Genomic DNA, 9,098 nt, shown 5'->3' with positions numbered 1-9,098 from the left:
CCATCTCAATGTTTACAGACTTTTCTGCAGGGTGAAGTAAACTTGGAATTAATTATTAGAATTAGCTACCTTCATGAATTTATCAGAGAACGTTTTAATCCAGAAATGTGCCTGGATGAAAATGTTTCTTGCGAATTTCTTCCCATGTGCCGATCGAATACTTGCACCTTCCAAAAGTAATTTTAGCCATTTTCTACCCCAGGCCCATCTACCGTCAGTGTTCCACATTCTAGATGTCGTTTATCAAAATCTGTGCAATCGCAGAATCAGTTTGGTAACTTTGCTGTCGGTCCAATTGTGAAAGATTTTACAGCACATTTGAAACTTTACACAGCAGATCCTACAGATTTCTTTAGTTAGAAATACCTGATGTATTTCTAAAATTACTTCCTACAGAAAGAAGTATTCTGTGCAGACTGGTCATGCTACAATATATTCATCTTATCATGCTACAATATGTTCATCTTAATGGAAATGAAGGCCATGGATCTCCAGAGGTCTCTGATGATGGGATCTCTGCAACTTTCTTCATGTGCCAGGGCCATTACATAGGGCTCACTCTCAGAGATCTATAAGCAATTGGGGGAAGAGTACTTACCTACATGGGAGAAATATCACCACCAGAGAACCCAAGAGAAACAAGCAGCCAGGGGGGGATTCATAATCATACTCAGAACACCAGCCACCCTTTATTTATGAAGATCAATAAACTAATTACAAATTAATCACATTCTACTATTGGTTTATTCCTCTGAAGAATTACCTTTTTGGAAAGAATGTGAAAAAGAACTTAACCAGGAGATTCCATTGTGTTAGGCTAGGTTCGCTCTTGCCCGAGTCTGCAGCCTGGTTGCGGGTGCAGGAATAGGACCTGTTCCTACACTTGCATCCACCTGTAGCCAAATCGTAGCAGAAACCGTGTCCTGGAGCCTGGATTTCCGCCAAACCACTCACAGCAACTCCTATTGCCCGACGTGCCGGACATACAACTTTAGGTGCCGGGTGGTCGATCCTTCTCTCTCCCTCCAGCTGGTCTCTGTGGTTTCCCCAAAAGCAGGCCAGGCCAGGATTCTGATGTCTGGCCCCGTGTGAGTGACATAGTCAGGGCGCCAGGCCAGGCTCCTCTTCTCAGGTGACAGCTGTCCCCTCCTCTTCCCCAATGCTGAAACAGGGAGCTGTGTTTGCTCTTCTGCTGCATGCTGAGCAGCATCGCCGCCAAGCTGGTCTTTCTCCCCTTGGCGTTCACCTACATGGTGCGGGAAAAAGGTCGGCGGGGGGAGGTCTGGCCTCAGCTGAAGGGGAGGTGGTGAGGGACTAGTCAGCCTGTGTGCCCTCCCCCCCTCGACAGAGCGAATGGACTGGCATTGCTCTCAGCAGGAGCTGGACAAAGTGTTCAGGTTGAGGATGCTGCGGGGGAGCTGCCTGGGCTGTATGTTTGTCCTCTGTGCCCTGGGGAGCAGCTACACGCTGCTCATCTCCCAAGGGAACATGGTGGATCTGGGACTTCGACATCAGCCTGGGTTCCTGCATCAACTGCATCTTCTCCTATGACTACTACTCCAGGTAAAAATTATATATAATGCGGAACCAGACCCGGGGTGTACACGGGGGGGGGGGGGGACCTGGGGCTGGGAAGTATATAGAGGGGGTACGGGACACACAGTGTAAATGGGGGGGTGGGGAAAAGGGGAGGACAAGACCAGTGTGTATACAGATGGGGGGGGGGGGGGTAAGCAGACCCAGTGTGTATGCAGAGGAGGGGGAAATCTGGGGTGTATATAGGGGGGCAAGGCGCAACAAAGCCTAAGGGCCAGATCACCATGCCGAGCAGAAACTGCGTCCCAGCTCCTGGGTTTCTTCCAGCCCACTCACCGTCAGCACCAGGCACAAGCAAATTCCCATCCCGACGCTCCAGACATGCAGCTCTAGTCGCCAGGCAGTTGATCCAGCTCCAACATCCAATAATAAAAAAAAAACTCCAGCTCTGCTGCTAAGCCACAGCAGAGCCAAAGTTTCTCTCTTCCTGTCCACACACCGGCGCCCTCGTGCACCCCCTCCCCCAGCAGACCCACCACGTGGAAATCGCTCCCTCTGCATCAGCCAATGCATGCACACTTTGGCCCATCCCTTCTCCTCGCTGCCAGTCCCCATGCGTGCCACTGAAGGCAAGCAGGGAGGCGATCAGATTCCAGCCTACACAGCATGCCTCACACCGCAACACACAAAAATCAAAACTTCAGCCCCAGCAACCTCAAGTGTCAACTCCGCACACTCTGAGGGCCACAAGGAGATACACCTACCCTGAAACCACCCATTGAGAAAGCCTCCCACCAGCAGCATGCCCGGCTCCAGTCCCCTCCATGTGCAAATTCAAGATCTGCCAACCCTGTTAGTCAGAAAAAAAATTATTTTTTAGCTGGCTCCTAGATTCAAAGCAAATTTGTGAAGTCCTGGTTTAGTTGGTGGCAATGTCCAGGGATCCAAACATTTTGGGAGGATATACTGAAGTGGGTGGAGAAAGTATCTCCTTTTCCAATCATGAAAGAACCTCTGCACGTTTTCTTTCATAATGCAGAGATCATGGTTAAAAGATATGACAGTAGTGTTACACCTCATCTTTTAAACACAGCTAAGGGTCTTATACCTTGTTTTTCAAAAAGTGATATTTTTCCTACTGAATTGGACTGACTGGAAGTTGGAAGGGGATAAGATCAGGGAGGCAGAATGGTGGGTTTATAAATGTAAAGGGGAAGAGGAAAAATACCATTAAATATGGGATACATGGCTTTGTTACATCCCTCAGATTTAACTAGAAGGGGATTATAGAGAAGAAGTATGTATTCTTTTACAGAAGAGGAACCCTTCTCTTGTAGTTATAGGTGGCATGGAGACCCAAATTCTTTTTACTGTTTGACATTACATTCTTTAACTCAAGTGAATATTTATGAAAATCCTGAGTCTCATAATATGCATAATGTTGTATGATATAAAAGTAGTGGTATTTTTTTTTTCTTTTCCATCTCTTTAACTCCCTCCCATCCTTTTTTCTCTATTTTTTGGTTATAAATTACTTACTGTGTGTACTGTATAACTTGGAGTGATCCATTGTTAGCCCACGTACACACGGTCGGAGATTTTGCCAACCAAATCCGTCGGATTTTGCCCGTCGGATTTAGTCCGAAACTGTTACATACACACGGTCGAACCAAGTTGGCGAAAAATCCGATCTTTCAGAACGTGATGACGTAATTTTCATTACGATGGGACTACATTCAGGCTAGTAGCCAATAGCTTTGATGTAGGAATTTGATCTGAGCATGCGTGGCACTTGGTCCAATGAAAATGCTCTACACATGATCGGATTAGGTCCGTCCGGCCCAGTTGGTCGGGAAATATTTTCAACATGTTGGAAAATTGGGTCGGACGGAGATTCGGACGGAATCAGTCCGATGCATACCACACACAGTCGGATTGCCTGACGACACGGTCCGATAAGACTCATTCCGACAGATTCTCCGACCGTGTGTACAAGGGCTTAGGATTTGCTATTTGAAAGTGGTTGTACTACGGCTCTGTAATCTTGCCTTTTTTATATAAAATAATATCAAAATAATATCAAAATAAAAATAAATGACAAAAAAAAAATCACATTCATGGATAAGTACCGTATATACTCGAGTATAGGCCGACCCGAATATAAGCCGAGGCCCCCAATTTACCCCCAAAAAAACTGGCAAACTTATTGACTCGTGTATAAGCTGAGGGTGAGACATGCCTGTCCATCCCTGTGTGTGTGTCTGTCCCTGTGTGTCCGTCCATCCCTGTGTGTGTGTGTGTCCATCCATCCATCCATCCCTGTGTGTGTGTGTGTCCATCCATCCATCCATCCCTGTGTGTGTGTGTGTCCATCCATCCATCCATCCCTGTGTGTGTGTGTCTCCATCCATCCATCCCTGTGTGTGTGTGTCTCCATCCATCCATCCATCCGTGTGTGTGTGTCTCCATCCATCCATCCATCCCTGTGTGTGTGTGTCCATGTGTGTGTGTCTGTGTGTGTGTGTGTGTGTGTGTGTGTGTGTGTGTGTGTGTGTGTGTGTGTGTGTGTGTGTGTGTCCAGCCTACCTGTGTCCTGAGCCTCCGTCCCGTGCCTTGCCTCCTTGCCTCCGTCCCGTGCCGTGCCTTGCCTCCGTCCCGTGCCTTGCCTCCTTGCCTCCGTCCCGTGTCGTTTCGTGCCTTGCCTCCGTCCCGTCCCGTGCCTTGCCTTGCCTTCGTCCCGTGCCTTGCCAGGATCGCCTCGGCGGCCATTCTAAAATTCAAAAGCCCCGCCTCCGCCTCCGCCTGTGATAGGCGGAACACTGAATTTCCCAGCAGCCTGTGTTCCGCCTATCACCGATATCGTCTCATCCTCGTACTACGGACGAGGATGAGACGATGTCCGTGATAGGCGGAACACAGGCTGCTGGGAAATTCAGTGTTCCGCCTATCACAGGCGGAGGCGGAGAAGGAGGCGCGGCTTTCAAATTGTAGTATGTCCGCCGTCTGTCTGCTCGATACGCTGATCGAGCAGTCAGACGGCGATGACTCGAGTTAAGCCGAGGGGGGCACTTTCAGCCTCAAAAAAGAGGCTGAAAATCTCGGCTTATACTCGAGTATATACGGTACCTAACAGTGCCCAGTGACTATCAGAATCACAGGTATTTAAAGAAGTAAACCTCGATGGGTTTTTACTTCCTCTTTTGTTCCCTGCAAAATCTGCAAAGTAAAAGCATAATGGGCTAGCATGCATCGCATATGCATGCCGAATAAACGGCAGAGAGGGCCATTTCTTCACAGCGCATGCGCTCATGACATCATCGGTGCACTATAATGTAAATATCTCCTAAATGGCACATGTTTAGGAGATGTTTACAGTACCTGTAAGTAAGCCTTATTTTAGGCTTACCTATAGGTACAAGTTCTAAAAAGGGGTTTACAACCACTTTAAAGATGGTAAAGACAGACACACAGCTGACTTCCTGTCCAGATATCCCACAGAAAAATACTAGTAACACAGGCACATCCTAAAATGACTGTAGACCTTGAACAGCCAGCCACCAACTAGTTTTCCATTATTATTAGGAAGGTGAATTGTTTGTTGGCAAAAGGAAGCTCACATATCAGTCTGTGTATGATGGAACGACACTGAGTCACTAGCTGGGCTGTTCAATTGTGATTTAGGGGTCACATTCATGTGATGCTTGTATATAAATTGTAGTGATGAGCAGACAATGTAGGTAATCATTTCATTTCCAATTTTGTCCTCACTGAAGTAATGCCGGCCATACACGGTTCGAATTTCGAAATAATTTTCTTTCGAAAATCGTATCTAAGAATTTTCGTATGAATTTCGCACCATTAGTGGGCTGCAGCAACAGCCGATATTCGTGCGGAAATAAAATTTGAGGAATCGGACATGTTGGAAATTTTTTGAAAAACGAATGATTTTCTAATCAATGATGGGAGAATCATGCGAGAAATGTAATAATAAAAGAACATTTACGGAGATAAAAGAAAATTTACGGAGAGAAAAGAAGATTCCCGGCCAAGAAAATTCTTTTCTGTAGCAACATGAGGTGAAATTGAAGGCTTGGTCGGCCGAATTTCGAAAATCAATGGTGGCATCATCGGATCACAAAAAAAACGAATTTTCTGATTTTGAAAAGAAAATTAGTTTGAAATTCGACCATGTATGGCCTGCATAAGCCTCTATTTTCATCATTCTGCACTGAAAAAATTGTCTTAAAAGAAAAACAATTCCTTTAAAGCTAGGAGCACTGATAACACTGGTGTTGTTTATTATGGCGGACACATCGGACATTTTTGACACATTTTTGGGACGATTGTCGTTTATACAGCAATCACTGCTATATAAATGCAGTGATTCCTGTGTAAATGACAATGGCAGTGAAGGGGTTAACCAGTGGGTGGCAGTTTAGGGGTTAAGTGTTCCTAGGGGTGTGTTACCAACTGTGGGGGACTGGGATTTAATTTAGTGAACACTGATCTTTGCTCCAATCACATGGAGCAGAGATCAGCGTCACTAGTTGCTAGGCAGAACGGGGAGATGCTGTTTACAACGGCATTTCCTCGTTCAGCCGCCCCGTGAGACGATCGTGGGTATGCCCGCGGCGATCGTGTCCGCGGGACCCGCGACCGGACTCACGGGGGTCCCGACCAGCACGCAAGCGCACCGCCGGCAGCATGCTCGCGATGGCAGGGCGACAAATTTAAAGGGACATACAGGTATGCCCATTTGCCTGCCCGTGCCATTCTGCTGACGTACATCCGCGTGCGCTGGTCAGGAATTGGTTAAAGTTTGGAAATGGATCCTAGTATGCCACTGTGCATGTGAACACTTGCTAAGTCAGACGGATTCCACTCCCGCAATTGTACATCTGTGACAGTGTTCCTTCAGTGACAGCAGCTATACTCCATCACAAGTGCAGTCCTGGTTTGTACTTCATCACTTCTGGGTTCCAGGTGACTCAGACTAATATGCCAAGCACATGCCACTTTTGTAAGTGTAATTTTATCCATTTAATAACACTTGTCTTTATTTTTGTTTTTCAGTGATCCAAGAAAGTACCCACTTGAGCAGCATCCTCATTGTTTGATTATGACTGATTCGTTTTTTGGGCTACCCACATTATTTTCTTTCATGCTAGTGCAAGATCCACACTGAGTGCCGGTGTTCTGTCAAAATAGCCAACTCGTCAGATACTCCAACTACTAGATTTCCGGTTTCTTTAAACCATCAGTAATTGGAGATCTTGACGAATTGCTGTTTGGACACCGGCAACTGTTACTCCGCTCCCATACTAGCCAACAAAATAGCCTCCTCCGAGGCAGCGACAACTTTGTCCACATTAGCCGCTATGCTGTCAAAACAGCTAAATCTTCTTGCTCCGGACTGTTTTCGGTTGCCAGTGTTGTGTCCAAAAAGCAATTAGTCAAAATCTCCAATTACTGATGGTTTAAAGAAACCGGAAGTGACGTGGTGGGAGTTTCTGATGAGTTGGCTAATTTGACAGAACACCGGTTTACACCAGCACAATGTTAAACATCGTATGTGATTCATACAGCACTGCTGTACAGATCAAATGCGATGTCTGTGCGATGCGAATTCAGCCATAAAGATAGTATGGCTGAATTCGTATCGCATTCGGACCAAAATCATGTAGGCCCCTTTTCTTTTGTCTGCACCAGAATGTGTTTACACCCATGTGATCCAATTCCTGACCGAATTTACAGTTTGCACTGTGATATGCGAACCGATCTGGGGGTGTCATTAACTTTCTATTGACACCTGCAGAGGTTTGCTTAGGGCAGTGTGAACTGCCTGCATGTTCTATGCGATGTGGGAACCGGCACTGGAATCACGCTGGCTCCCGCATCGTGCTGGTGTGAACCGGCACTGAATCAATCAATCTATTAACCTCAAGATCGTATGTAGCACATAGCTGTTTTTGTTCTCTTTTATCATTATTATTATTGAAATTTTATTTTTATCTACATTGTTTATTGGTTTGGTCAATTGCTGTGAGTTATTTGATGCATTAGGAGCTGGGTAAATTAGATTGTTGTTGAACACTGTGGGTGTTTTTTGGGTCTTCCATAACCCAATTAATTTAGTTTAACCGCTTCCCGACCACCTCACGCAGATATACTGCGGCAGAAGGGCACGTACAGGCAGAATCACTTACCTGTATGTTGCTCTTTAAGAGGCAGCTTGTGAGTGCGCGCACGCCAGTGGAGGCGCACCCGCTGGGAGAATGGTGAGCGTGATCACGGGTCCCGCCGACTAGATGTTCGCGGGGATACCCACGATCGTCTCAAGGAGAGGAAGAAAGGGTAAAAGCAAATGTAAACAAGCATTTCCCCGCTCTGCCTAGTGACACTGTAACTGATCACCGCTCCCTGTAATCGGGAGCGGTGATCAGTGTTGTGTCACACACAGCCCATCCCCACACAGTTAGACTCACGGACACACTTAACCCCTACAGCGCCACCTAATGGTTAACCGTTCACTGCCAGTCACATTTACACAGTAATCAATGCATTTTTAATTGCACTGATCGCTGTATAAATGTGAATGGCCCCAAAATCGCGTGTCACAAAAGTGTCAGATCTGTCCACCATAATGTCGCAGTCATGATCGCCGCATAAAACTATCGCCTATTTTGTAAACACTATAACTTTTGCGCAAACCAATCAATAAATGCTTATTGAGATTTTTTTTAACAAGAGTATGTAGAAGAACACGTGCCGGCCTAAACTGAGCAAAACTGAGGAAAGAAAATGTTTTTTTTGCGGATATTTATTATAGTAAAAAAGAATGCGTTTTTTTCAAAATTTACGCAATTTTTTTGTTTATAACGCAAAAAATAAAAACCGCAGAGGTAATCAAATACCTCTCAAAGAAAGCTCTATTTGTGGGGAAAAAAGGACATAAATTTTGTTTGGGAGTCACGTCGCGCGACCACGCAATTGTCAGTTAAAGTGACGCAGTGCCAAATCACAAAAAGTGCTCTGGTCTTTGGCCAGCCAAATGGTTTCCATCTATTAAATCTTCTGCCCTTGTTGTTTTAACTTTGGACAGTAGAACATTTTTTTTCTGCCAGTAAATACCTTATACAGCACACTTCCTCTTTCTTGTCTGGTCATTAGCCTAGGCTTATGACATCATGCACAGCTCTCTGTGTGGGTGGGTGGGCAAGAGAGTGGAGAAGTAATGAGTCATAGGAGAGCCAAAAAGAGCTGCAGAGCTGGAGGGGGCTGGATAAGGGTGGAGATAACAGGATATTGCAGAGATTCATTTGTATGGAGGTAGGGAGATTTCTGCAGCATATTTGGCAAGTAAAGAATCATACTATATATAAAATAATATGCAAAGTGGTTGGAGGAAAGCTTTAGAATGGCAAAGATGTGTTTATTACAAATTATGTGAGCAGACTGTAGTTCTTCTTTAAGTGTCACATTAACCACTTGCCGACCGCCCCATAGCAGATTTACTGCTACAGGGAAGCTGCACTGTGCAGAATCGCATATATACAGTGGAT

This window comes from Lithobates pipiens, unplaced genomic scaffold (genome assembly GCF_037356315.1).
Source record: "Lithobates pipiens isolate NorthernLeopardFrog02 unplaced genomic scaffold, aLitPip1_a1.2 Scaffold_25, whole genome shotgun sequence".
In the NCBI taxonomy this organism is placed as follows: Eukaryota; Metazoa; Chordata; class Amphibia; order Anura; family Ranidae; genus Lithobates; species Lithobates pipiens.
This window is presented reverse-complemented; position numbering follows the sequence as displayed.